This window comes from Pseudopodoces humilis, chromosome 3 (assembly GCF_049639895.1).
Source record: "Pseudopodoces humilis isolate 2021_Gansu_Grassland_sample_001 chromosome 3, ASM4963989v1, whole genome shotgun sequence".
Classification (NCBI taxonomy): domain Eukaryota; kingdom Metazoa; phylum Chordata; class Aves; order Passeriformes; family Paridae; genus Pseudopodoces; species Pseudopodoces humilis.
The window spans coordinates 15,342,609-15,356,135 of record NC_142202.1 but is presented as its reverse complement, the minus strand read 5'-3'; the positions used below and the strand labels follow the sequence as shown (position 1 = coordinate 15,356,135).

The window sequence follows — 13,527 nt, the reverse complement described above, 5'->3', positions numbered from 1 at the left end:
TTGACAGCAGGACACAGAAGAAACTACTTTTTATTTCTTTTTCCCCTTTGCCATAGTAGAGTGTTCAGATATTAAAATTTTAAGACAAAACCCTTTTTTTTCCCTTTTTTCCTCCATCTCAAGTTTATTATACTGCTATCTGAAAGTGTTGTATTTCAGTAATTTATTTTCACAAAAGATCCTATTTATATTTTTATAACTAAAGGTCTACAGCACATAGCATATGAATTGTGTCTGCTTAATCTGGAATGTCTCCAGACTGATTTTTTTTTCAGAATATTTGTCACTGTGCAGTACATCACAAGCACAATTCACAGTTGTTATCAGCTTCAGTTGCAGCTGTGAAAGCTTTGAATTCTTTATTTTACAAATGTCCAATTTGGAACATTACTATTCAAATACAAGTATCACAAGTAGTTACTGTTAATAATGTTACATATCTTGCTTTTTTAAGCAAAAAGTAAAATCCAGGTCTTCAGTGGCATTTAACTAAAGAAACTTTCACATGATCATCTCCAATCCTTTATTCAGTTCAGGATACAACATCAAGCACGTGCAACAAGTAAAATGGGTTCTACAGACCACATTCTTTAAATCTTTAAGGTGTTCCTAAAATACAAGCCATGGTAAGCAGCAAGTTTTTTAAGGGGGAAAAAAAAGATAATGTGTTAATGGAAACACATCCTGTCAGTTCAAATACAGAGATGTGGGTGACATTAAAAAACTTAGCCCACATATCACTTGTCACGTACGTTTCTGTTGGTATTTTAACGAAGTCTGAGACCATGAGCCTACTGTGAAGAGAATCTGGGATAATAACAGCTGCTCACCTCTAATAGCAATCATGTAACTTAAGAAATGTCATTTTAATATTTTCAAGGAACAAGGAAAACACTTGGTATGGACAAGGTAGGATATCTTAGAAGAAGACCCAACATTCGCAAGTACAATATGCAAGCCTTCCTAAAAATCAAAACCTCAACATTTAACTTGGCCAAAACCCATAACTTCCAAGCACTCCCTTCAAATTCTTCACCTAAATTAAAACAAAAAAAAACCAACAATAAAACAATTGGAGCATTATCTAGACAGGGATCAGACACAGCTGTTCCTGTATTTGCTACATTTCAGGGTAGGTCCAACAGGCTAATGGATGAAAGAGCAAAGCGCTAATTAAAGCAAAAGTTTTTATTTCAAGCCATTAGAAGAAATCTGTATAGTCAGTGTACAATTCCTTAAACCAACAGGCTCAACTGAGTTAAAGAAAGAGCAAATCCTATCATATCTAATGTTTCTCATGCCTAATCTAGGTACCTTTTTATGAGTACTTCACAATCTTCCTCTACAGAAGCAAAATAATGTCTTCTAGTGCTATTAAATGCTCATAAAAGAACCGAGTTTCAAATAAAAACATTAATATGAAAACCCTAAAAGGTAATCTATTTTCCTTTGGAAATAAATTCTGTCCATCAAGAAAAATCAATGAAAGCATGTTTACGTAATCTGAAGGTAATAAAGTAATGATTCCAAATATTTTCTTTTATTTTTCTTTTTTTCCTACTAGCTACATTGTAGTCAGAAAATTTCTTTATTATACATTAAGGAACAACTTATCTAAGCTAACTTCCTTCTGAAAAAATTAACTGAGCTTTTATTATGATTGCATTTAGGATGCTTATATAGAAATTTCCTAAGTTTTTTCCAGAGCAAAAATAGTTAAAATGTTTTAATTAAACACTTTTCACTGTGAAATATTTCCTTTACAATGTTTTTAATACAACTCAACATTGGCTGCATCTTTCTTGACAGATGTTATTTCCTTAAGAGAGAATGTCTCAAATGGTTTATGTATAACATTCTTTCTAAAATTAATTTCCTTTCTGTGTAAGAAGTTAATACACCAAGGAAAAAAAAAAAAAACAAAAAAACCCAGGAATGTTTCATGCCATGTGGGATATAACAGTTCTAGGGTTTTGCTTTAAATTAGCTGAGTAATACTTTTGTAGAAATATTATTAACGTGGTTGAAGCTTAACATTTGGAAAACGGAAAAATACTTGCCCACAATACAGATTCTCTCCAGATTCCACTGCAACATTAACTTCTCTTTTATGTTCTACTCCTCATTCCCATGTCTGGTGGAAATCTGACAGATCTCAGTAAGGTTCGGCTTAGGAGAGAGATGTTAACTGGGTGATTGTTTTCAAGAACAACAGGCAGTTCTGTAACAAATAGCTCCCAAACCAGAAAGGGAAGTTCTTATAACTTCCCTCCCAAATAATTCAAAACACTGACATCAGAAAAGCACACCATAATCTTTCTCAGGAGGACAGACACTGAGGTCTCACAGATGTAGATGCAGCTCCTCAGGGTGGGCACCTACCCATGTAAACACCAAAACACAAGTTCTTAAGAGAGACACTTGTACCAGCTGGATGTAGAAGAACAAAGGTTCCACAAACAAAAATCCTGGGGAAATGGAATCTTTGCAGGATATTAAGGCCAAAGGTATTGGGTTTGCAGCTTGTAATATACACTTCCCAGAAAGGTTGTAAACCTTTGGCAAAATGGCTGGAGAGCCACAGGAGTAAGAGCAGTCCTTAACTGATAAAGAAATACCTGTTCGTAATTTCTTTTTCCTCTTGTTATGCTAAAAGCATTCATTAAAGTATTACTTTTCTAACAGATCAAATCATTTTTTGTACAGATGAAAATTTTTATTCTAAAATATTCTGCAGCCTGTAGAACTATATTTACAACAATATTTTGCAATTACTGTTTTCCATTTTTGGGCATCTCTTAGTCAATGTGCCATTTTGTGATACTTCTAGTAAACAGTATCATCTGTGTTAATAGTGTGCACATAAAGAATATCTTCCACTAAAATCCAAAGCTACTGGACAACTTCCCTACATTTTAAGGTTTGCCTATTTTATATTTATGAATAAATGACATATTTCTAAACTTCAGCAGAAGCCTGTTCTAAATATGCCCTTTTCAGCTACTTTTGTATTTCAAGACACAGTAAGATATCATGGAGATTAGAAATTTCTTTCTTTCTTTCTTTCTAGTACACAAATTCATTTCTGCTGACAGCAATGCTTCAGTTCTGAAGGCAAGCTGAATGCCCAGAACTCATAAATAACAAAGCTTTGGGCAATATGTGCAGTGCCAGTTTGCCTAAAATATTTTTATGGATGCCTTACATAAAGTTGAAAAAAGAGCTGAATTTAGCATCTCTATTTGCCACTGACAACATGTAAAATGAACAAGGACCAGAAGGAACTCGTGGTCACAGACAACAGGGAAATAACTTACACCTTCCCTTTAAAAAGGGGAAGGATTTCCTACAGCTACTTCAGGGGCCTGGAGCTGTTGCAGGAGGGTGAAGGTCTGCCAAGCTGCAAAGGCACAGAGAGAAGGCAGACCATCTGAAAACCCAGCTAACATGTGACTGAAAGAACCAAATTTTACTAAATACTCTGAATTTTTCATAAGGTATTTTCTTCAATTAAAAACTAATTGCTATTAGTATGTTTTCAAAGAGAAGCACAGGGGCGCTGTGTAACACATCATGTTTGCTCTTCAGTAGAACAGCCTACTGCAATTACTTCAACAAAACCCACATAATTTCAGCTATTTTTCCCCTTAGGCAGAAAAGTAATACGTATTCCTGGGCTATCAACAACCACTTTAGCAATATCCCCGTTGTGACCACTCCAGCCACATTTGCTCCTGCTTAAACTTAATTTCCATACTTCCATAACTACAGAGCCATTGTCTCAGTTTTGCAGGTCAGTCATCTCTCAAGGTTCTTTGGTAGACTACTGTAATTAGAACACACACAAAAAAAAAATAGCTGTTTGACCTTTGACAACTTTGCAGGCACTTGTCATTCAAAAACTATTAAGGTGGCAGACAAGACAAACATGCAGCTTTTTTACCCACTGTCCTAATCTAAATGAGATGAGCTGTTCAATTCAGGCATTGTTTTAAAGTGTGGGGTTTTTTATTTCTTAGTGGAGTTGACACTGTTCAATATCTAACACTGTATCCGAGAGAGGTGCAAAAGTAAATTCTTCTCAATATTTACCAAAGAGACCAAGATCCTTTCTTCTTAGTAGGACTGAGATACAATACATACTGTGCCTATCTTTATTGCAACACAAGTAAAAATATTCTGCGAGATACATTTTTATAGGAATTATTATTCCAAGGAAATTCTGGAAATTGGCATCTCAAGATAGAATAATTTATGACAAAATAATGAAGTATTCATTCTGTAATGAATGGTAGACCAATGCAAGAGCTTGAAATAGTGGATAGCTGTAAGGATTTAATTTAAAACTTGGTATTCAAGAGAAAATGTAAACCTGATGTTCCTAATAAAAGAACACACTTCTCTGAGCAAAGCCATAATTTTGGGAGAGACACACCCTTTGTCACTTCCAATGGTTAGAAATAGATGAGTCTGCAAAACATTTATTGTAAATTATATTGAGATGCGAGTAGTTTTTTAAGGAAACTCTAGTGCAAAATTTATCCATCTCATGGAGGCAGTACAAAATGCAGCAAGACCAATCCTTTCCTCAAACAGTCTATCACCAAATTTCAGAAAGATCAAACACAACCAGAACACTACATTCCATCTTCCTAGACAGTCTGTAATTATCTAAGAGAGATTCAAACAAACCAAACACCCTCTTTCCAAATGTGAAATGCATGCCAGTTCCCAGGACATTAACTGGGAATTCCATTATCTGATGATGAATTACACATGGCTCACTGGTAGCCCATTGTTTTTACTTGTCCCAAGAACAAATCTACTGAACTCAACAAGGGATACCAAAATAAATTGCTAAAGCTTTTTTCTTTTTAAAGGAATTCACTAGGTAAATTAACAGATTAGTGGTGTTTTCACACTGAAGAGGGAGGACCAGAAGAATGCTACGGTCTGTTTAGGAGGCTGAAAGGAAATGATTAGCCTTACCTTACCAGACTACAGGTTGTCTCAATAACCTTGGCATGAGTGTATTACCTCACACTTTCTAAAATGCTGGACTCAAGAAAAGAGGATTTCCATGAGTTACAAGTTGAAAAAAAAAATTAAAACGGACTGGTTGCCAACACAGACTTAACAGGTAAATATTTCTTGTTTTGCTTTTTGAGAAATCTTTTGCAGTTTTCCTTGGCTTTGTTAAAGAACCAAGCAATGACTTCCCCAGAGCATATGGCCCCTAGCTCCAGCTGATACACGATCTCAAAAATTTACCCAGCAGAACCAGAAACAAGGTCCAAGTTCGGACCATAATAAAATAAAAAATAAAAAAAAGAAGCCCATTTGCAGCTTGGCTCACTTTGCAAAGTTATATCTTCCATGGATCAGCATGTGGTCACCACTGTCTCCTGGCTTATCATTCCAGAAGAATTAAAAGTTGTTTTTCAATGAGGACAAAACATGTCACTGCTATTCAGTAAGCAGAATGCTCAAGAAATTCCCACTGTAGCACAAGAATTCAAGGGAAGAGTTAGTCAAACTCATGAGAAAAAAATCATTGCGTGAAATTAAAAGTGCTTCATCATGTAAGTTTCTTAAAAGCAATAGCACAAGCTACAGCAATTAGAAGAAAAAAGGAAAGCTTTACCAGTCATTATTAAATTTATTATTGTTTATTCTTGCTAAAATAGTATCAGATTTATCAAAACCAATGCTCTTTACACTCAAGCAGATCACAAACATGATCTTGATAGCAAATTGAATTTTTGATCAGCTGAACAAATGCAAGATTACTGTAGGTATTAAAAAACAGAAGGATCTAGTCCTTCTAGCATCTGAATAATAAAATAAAACGTCTAAAAAACTGAATAAGCTTTCTCACAGTTCCATGTCCAAACTAGGACAGAATTTTTTGGCGTTATTTTCACTAGAGAAACAGTTTATTAAAGCTAACCAGCACATCTCATATAAAAACACATAACAGAAATCCAGAGAACTCATCATTCTCTTACATTTGTCCGTACACTTAGGGAAAAGAATTTTCTCTACCTGTGATCAGAAGAAATGGGCTATCTGAAGAGAAGTCTGCTGACAGATTGACTCCATCTCTGAACACTGCCAACTGCAAAACTTCCTCAGTTTAGCCAAGACCTTTTTTTCTGCATTTGGGTAAAAAACAGTGATACAAGGTTGGTAACAGGTTTTGGGGTCTTTTTACTTGAGGATTTTTCTACTACTTTTCTAGAAACTGAAAACACCAAATGTTTAGCAGCAACTCAGTGGGCTCTCATAGTCACCTGATAGATGCAATTCAGATTCCTTCCCGATTCTCTATATATGTGGAAATATATGAAATGCTGAATATCCCTTACCCAGAGCTCTACACTTGCTATACATCTGTTTAACTCACCAACTGAATATGGTAACTATACCCTGCCCAAGGACATACAAGACAACCAATGAAAACTTCAGTAATCACCAAAACTTCACACACTGCTTGCAGAGATATCTGGAAAAACAGAGGCATTTTACTTTGTTTTGATGTTGTAATTTAGCTGCTTGATGAGTGGAATTTACAGTTTCCTTCTGAACAGCTTCCTTTCAAATTTCAGAAATACAGCATGAAGTGCTTTCAGTAGTATTGATTACAAAGAAACTACTAGTATCCTATCTGAGGCTGTCTATAAACAAGTTGTAAAAACACTTCAAAAGCATTAATCAGCTTAAAAACATTAACTTCTGCATACATTTTTCTACGTAAGTTAAATCACATTAGGAGAACATGCTTTTTAAAATATGTCTTGAGCTAATTTTAAAGATGGTTGGAAAAGTTTGGCTTATACTGATTAAAATCTATACTTAAATGAAAGGAAAATTTAACCACAAAAACTATGCTCATTTCAGAAAAACAAGCATATCACTGCCAAAGTGCTGTCCTAAGTTTAGATTGCTGTCTGACTAAAACATTATAATTATGAGAAACTGAAATGGATTTCTAAATGTTTCAAGATGAAACAGCCATTGGGTAATTTGCAAGATATGCAATTATCTTCTGAATTCAAACATATAATACTAATACTCAATCTGAACAAATGCAGACTGTTTGTGTGAAGACTGAGGAAACCAATGTTAAACATCAATACCAACACTAGATAGGAGTAACCATAATGAAATCTAAGAGCTGAATTACCAAGTGATGTGGAATTAATTACTTCAAGAATTTTCTTCAAGGAGTAAAAAAAAAAAAAAAAAAAAAAAGCATGGAATGTCTCTCCAAGAGCTGCTCAAGCTGAACAGAGGATACTCAGCCCTTTTATCCCAGTTAAAACTGCATCAGAAAACATTTCACCCAAGCTCTCCTGTGTAGCAAGACAGCAACATTTTTACCTTTAAACACCAGAGAGGGTCTTTAAATAGATTTGAAGGGTTATAGAACATATGTTGCTACTTTACAATTAACATTCATATCTGCATGGGATCATTATCATGCTGACCATGCAAAAGTTAAAAGGAAACAAAAATTAAACATAACCACATGCTCACCCCAGATATGTTTACATTAATGTATACATTAATTTACATTAATGTATACATTTCATGTATAACCATCATAAATTCCAGTTACTTTGAAAAGTAAGTTGATCTGCAACAATCATTTTTATCAGTTTGATGCAGGATTGCAAGAAATTCAAAATAACTCCATTCTTGTTTCAAAATCATGATTGCATGTACTTGTCAGTACCTGCACTGCCTTTTATAGTCTGTCTTTGATTTAGGAAGAAAAAATGACTTCGTTGTGTTCTATTTCTTGGTCTCCTTTGAAAGCCTGAGTGTTCAGTTATCTTTTGACTCTTTTGACTACAGCCCAGTCTGTTGTTTCACTGATTTGATGAAAGGAGTACAAAACAATCTGTCATTTATATATGAAAACACACAGGAACTGTGAGCATGTCTGGGGACCCAGCAGTTCACAGGACCACCATTATTCAAACGGTAATTTTATAATGGACCAGAGAAACTTTTCAGCAAAAATTAATTCTCTTTCTACCATCAGTGTGAGGTGATCCACACAACTGCTTCACACAGAGCCATGAGGCAGTCTTCATTTAGCCTTCACAGCACCTCTGGAGCTGCCATCAAAGGAGAAGAGCAAATCAAAATTAATTTCTCTCACCAGTTAAGAGATGTTGGACACCTTAAAAATAATAAAACCATTGCAAGCTCAATGAAAAAGCACCCGAGATTAAGAAATATCTTTCAGAAACACTGGAATGAAAGCAATACCTGCTCCCTTGATACCTAAAATAACATCAGTAGCAGGTTTTATACCAAAGGATGCCTGGAACAAGCTCCTCAAGAGTCGGGAGAGTTTTAGTATCACACATGCAAAATCTTGGAAAAGCAAGGTGAAAAAAAGCAGTTCCATTCTCAAGGGGAAAACACCTTAAGCCTATTATCAGATTAAAAGAAAATTAATTTTCTCAAACTCATAAAAGGATAGTGTGTGAACCCACTGAAACTACTAATTTTGCACTGGCAAGTAAAGACTTCAAGTTTTTAACCTCTAAGCATACAACAGCTCTAATACAAACAAATGTAATTAGGTAAATTAAATTTATTGTATCAAAACAAGGTCAAATTCACAAGTAAACTAGCTCAGCTAAGAAAAAAAAAAAAAATTATGAGACATTTTGGTTATGTTTGAAGAATTCTGCTAACATAGCTCTATCACATCTCACTGTGCCCTGATACAGTAAAAAAAATGGACAATTCACAATGCAGAATTGTCTTTCAGGAGCAATTTACTTGTTAGGCCAAGACAACAAATAGTAAAATCAAACTGTGAGCCTTTGCCCACAGTCAGCAGGGACCCATTCCAAAAATTCAACTCTCCAAATGTTCCACCTCTCCCGCTCTTAGCCCTAAGTGCTGACCAAGCACCACACACACAACACAAACAAGCCAGCTGTCCTCAGGCCAGTGCCAATAAAACATTTAACCAGACTATGGAGCTTAGTGCCTCATGTCTGTGTGTTCCCAGCACCATGACCTGAAGAAACAAGGGAACAAGGAAGGGACAGCCTTGAACAAAACCGTAAATGGAGAAGAGGGGAACGTAATAAGGAAAGAAGGACAGAGGAAAACACAGATTATTTGTAAATTATGATGAGGTAAGAGGAAAGAATAAACTGAGACAAAGACTCTGCACATCCCAAGAAGCTGGAAGAAGCAGACAAAAGTAGAAAAAAAAATGTGCTTTGGTAAAGCAGAGTTGGGAGGAATGAGAGGTAGCAGCATGTTGAAGGATGGGACAAGTGACAAGTGAGACTATCCAAACAAAAATTAAAAGAAAGAAACTCTATGGGGAAAAGTCTTGGACAGAATCTGATAGAAAGCCAGAAAAAGGACAAGAGGATTTGCACCTATGGCAGCTCAGATTAAGAATCTAAGAATTAAAAATCTGGCTTTACTAAAAATAGCTGCAGAAGGAGTAGACTCTGCAGGAACAGATGAAACACATGACAGCCTCCCACATGAGCAACTGGAGAAGGGTTACTTGATCCAGCAAATCCTAGCACTGCTAAAATCCCAGGTGGGTGCAAAGATGACACTTCATTCCACTTCCAATCTTCTTTCCAGATTGCCTTCATGGGGAAGGCAGGCAACACCATGAAAACAAAATTCATTTAGGCTGAGGAGCTGGACCATACCAGAAACAAGGTTTCCCTGCAGAATCTCAGTCTGGCTTTCATAGTAGGGTACAAAATTATCTTTCCTTCAAGATTCTGCCTCCCTGGATATACATGGTGGACCAGCCCCTGAGATCTAAATAAAGGTTTGTAAGTGACTTCCCTCTTTCAGTACAGAAACACTTTGGCAAGCAGTGAAAGGAGAAAAAACCCTGAAAAGACGAGAAAGTTCCTTCACAGGCTCATACTCTCGTCACTCTTAACACATATTCCCTACACATGGCTGACTTTTCTTTTTATAAATCCAAACTTTTCATAAGTTTGAGGTGTAGTTCTGATTTTCTGAATGACCAGTTTGAGATTTGGTTTCTCGAGGTACAGTTTCACATTATGGTTGACCCACAGCTGGGTTACATTAGCACAGAAGGAGAAACAGCTTTCATTCATATCAGAGCAAGCACTCACTGGAATAACTTCCATCCCCATAAAACTGTTAGATCAACTGTCCCTGAAACTACCCAACCACTAAATCCACTACAAAGAGAGCAACAAGAATCCATGGCCAGCAATGGAAAGGAGTGGGACCACACTCTTCAGCTGCAGCCCACACACTGACCAAACTATGAACACACACTGGTAAAGAGTACCTTGATTTGCTGAGGTACAGCTTCCACTGCAGCTTTGCATTCAGACTATTAGATAGTACTGTAAAACATGTCTGCAAAGTCAACCAACTCACTTTAGATTTCTGCATTCAATTTAAGGCATATTTTGGCTTTTTTTTAATCATAGTTTCCCCATTTGTTAAGATGGAGGGGTACCCATCTATTATCTCTGTTTCACAGTGGAATAAGCTCACGCTTGAGAAACTTTAAAATGTTACTATGCTATCTACAACTGAAAAGTCCAAAGGCAGAGGCTGGGTCATGTCTTGAACAGAACAAACAGCTGCTATGAAATAAGTGAGATAGAGTGATGCTTTCAATCAGTAAGTGTAATACACTACCCATCAGTGTAGTGCACCCCATGCACTAACAAAAGTAGAGATCAAAGATGTCCAGTGACCAAGAACTGCATTGCAATGAATACACACAAGCACCAGTGTGAAGCTGCATACCCAGTTTAACTCCAGTGTTCATTTTCAGTGTGCCTCTTCTTGTGGCCACAGCTATGTGCTGAACAGCCCGGTTGTGCAAAGCTCCGAGCATAGTTGCAGCACTCACCCTGCATTTACTGCACAAGAGACCATTCAGGTCAAAGTTTAGCTTTGCCAGAGGGCACATCCAGCCCAGACAGCAGCACACACGCAAATACTAACGGGAAAAGTGACAACACACAATAACCAAGGAAAACCACCCAGTTACAGCTGGAAAAAAACTGATTGGCTTCTGTGTATGTGCAAGTCAAAACAAGACACTGTTTTTTTTTCCCCAAAAGGAAAGATACTAAGGATGAGATTACAACAACAGGCCTCCAGTTATTTATTCCTCCATGTGCAGCAAAAGCAGCAGCACTGAAACCGAGGTTTCGGGTACCGTACAGGTCTCTCACACACGGAACTCCTCCGCAGACAAGCTCAAGCGCTCTCCTCCATCGCCGCGGCTCCCGGCCTTCCTACAGTGCGGCGACCATGCCTGCGGAGAAACGGGAGGCGGGTGAGAGCCCGGCGGGCAAGAACGAACCGGCAAGGCCAGGGGAGCCTTGGAGCCCCGGCGCCGCTGCCGCTACCACCGCCAGCGCCACGGCCCGGCCCCCCCTCCGCCGGCGGCCCCCCGCTCACCTGGGACGGGGCAGCGCCGCGGCGGGAGGAGCTCAGGGGGCCGCCGCGCCGCCGCCGCCTCCCGTGGGCGCCAGGGCCGCCGCCATGTTCCCGCGGCCTCTGACCCCGCTCACTTCCGGTCGCGGCGGTCACGCCGTTGCCATGGCAGCGCTGCAGGCCGGCCCCCCTTAAAGGGGCCGCGCGGGAGAGGGCTCGGAGCGGGCGGGCCTGTGGGGGCACGGCCCGCCGGGGCTGCCGCAGCCGGGGAGGCAAAGCAGCGCCTGAATTCGGGCATTAGCCCGAGAGGGACGGTGATTCATCCGCCCCACAGCGCTGCACGAAGGGGAAAAAAACGTACTACTGTTTAGCTGCGGAATTTGTCATAAAATAGCCTGTGGGGTGGGAGAGTAGTGGAAAACGACCGTGGCATGATTTCCATTGCTGTGGAGAGATGGGTTCTCTTAACCTTCCCCGAAACGGGCTGTGTTTTCAGTTTTTATTGCACCTTTGCCTCCGCTCACTGTTGATGGAGTTAACCTCTTTATACTCTTTCCACATGTGTGTTTTTACAAGGTAAACAAACCTGGTGAAACCCCCAGTCCAAGAAGGGAAACTCCAGGAGGTTTTAAATAAAGTTTTACGTTTGTGTGAAACCAAAGCGAGTCCATGCCCGGCTGACAAGAGCTGCTGGATGAGGACAAAAGCAACCTGTGCTCTCTGTGATTCCACATCAATTCCATGCGCATAGATGAGCATGTTCCTCCTCAGAACTCCTGCAAAGAGCAAATGAAGGGCAAAACCTGATCCCAGACCCACTTAGGGATATATTCCCCCCATAGCCACTCCCCCTCTGGAATCCTTCTTTCCCACTGCAACTAGTTTTGAGGACAAAAAAAAAAAAAAGTTGTCTCTTCTGATACACCTACAATGATCCAGTGAGAACTTACTGCCTTAGAGAGTGCCTTTGTGGACTTGTGACTTGAGAATCAGTCATCAATTTGGTCTATATTTGAAATAAAAAATGAATAAACCAATAGGGAATGAGCCTTTGGGGAATTTCATCCTAAAAGTCACAAAAGCGTTGGCAATTCCACTGTCATCACTTTTTGTGGGCTCTTATTTGTTCATTCAGCCTGGAGAAGTAGGAGCTAAGGGGGGAATTAGCTGTTGTCTACAATTGGTGGAAGGTAGCTGAGAAAGTGGAACCAGACTCTTCTCTGAGATGTACAGCAAGCAGATGAGAGGCATTGGTCCCACGTTGCAACAGGAGAAACTCCAATTAGTTAATAAGAAGGAATTCTTCAAAATTAGAGTGATCAAGCACTGGAATGGGCTTCCCAATGACCTCGTGCAATCTCAAACCCAGAATGGACCGGATCTTATGTAAAAGTATCAGTAGTATCCCAAATCCTTCAAAATACCTTAGCTGAAGAGATAAAAGCAACGCCCTGTTGGAGCGCTTTGCCTCTTGTGTCAGGAGGCTCTTTGTTGTGTGATTCACTCCAGCTGACTTGTGCTAACCAGGAAACAGGCATTCAGTCAGACTCAGTCATCAAGATTCCTTCCTCTAGGCAGCTCCAAAAAGTGACCCATTCCATTCCCAACTGGATGTCTAAAACCACCCAGTATACGGGGAGCTGAAATGGCTCTCCTTGAGATCACTCTGGCTGGTGGCATGGTTAAAGCCAGGTGAAATGAATCCTGATGCCTCCTAAAAATAACCACAAGAGCAAGGCAAACTGCTGAATTTTAAATAGCAGTAACTTAGCATGGAAGACATAGCATCAGCAGAATGTCCTTAAGGGTAACATGTGCCACAGACTTGTGGCCAGGCTCCTGGGCAGCCTTAAAACTGCAAATAGAAGCAGGGCAGTGATGGCATCTCCATTATCTGCGAAATTCCTGGTGCAACCCTGTAATGCTAAATGGCAAGCTGTCCCAAAATTATTAAACTGCTGTTGTCTAGGAAGGCGAGAGGAGTGAAACTGCAGTCATGTCTATGTGTGGCTTTTGATATTTGTACCGTAGGGCAGCCATGGCTTTTTCATTAGTTTGATAAACTGGGAAAAAATGCATATGGTT

At 39.1% G+C, this 13,527-nt stretch overlaps 1 protein-coding gene across 4 annotated transcripts in view; it reads right to left on the bottom strand.

The window, feature by feature from the left end:
* Nucleotides 1–11,594, bottom strand: part of LCLAT1 (lysocardiolipin acyltransferase 1) — a 111,810-nt gene extending 100,216 nt beyond the window's left edge. The window contains exons 1-2 of one of the 4 annotated variants that reach the window (XM_014252970.2): nucleotides 11,467–11,594; nucleotides 11,148–11,320 (exon numbers count right to left, since the gene is read on the bottom strand). The gene's annotated coding sequence lies outside the window, so the exon portion shown is untranslated. Of the gene's footprint in view, nucleotides 1–6,045; nucleotides 6,126–11,147; nucleotides 11,321–11,466 lie in introns of those variants that run through there. The other 3 variants (XM_014252969.2, XM_014252968.2, XM_005523276.3) reach the window with 3 other exon arrangements.
* Between the last annotated feature and the right edge of the window lie 1,933 nt (nucleotides 11,595–13,527).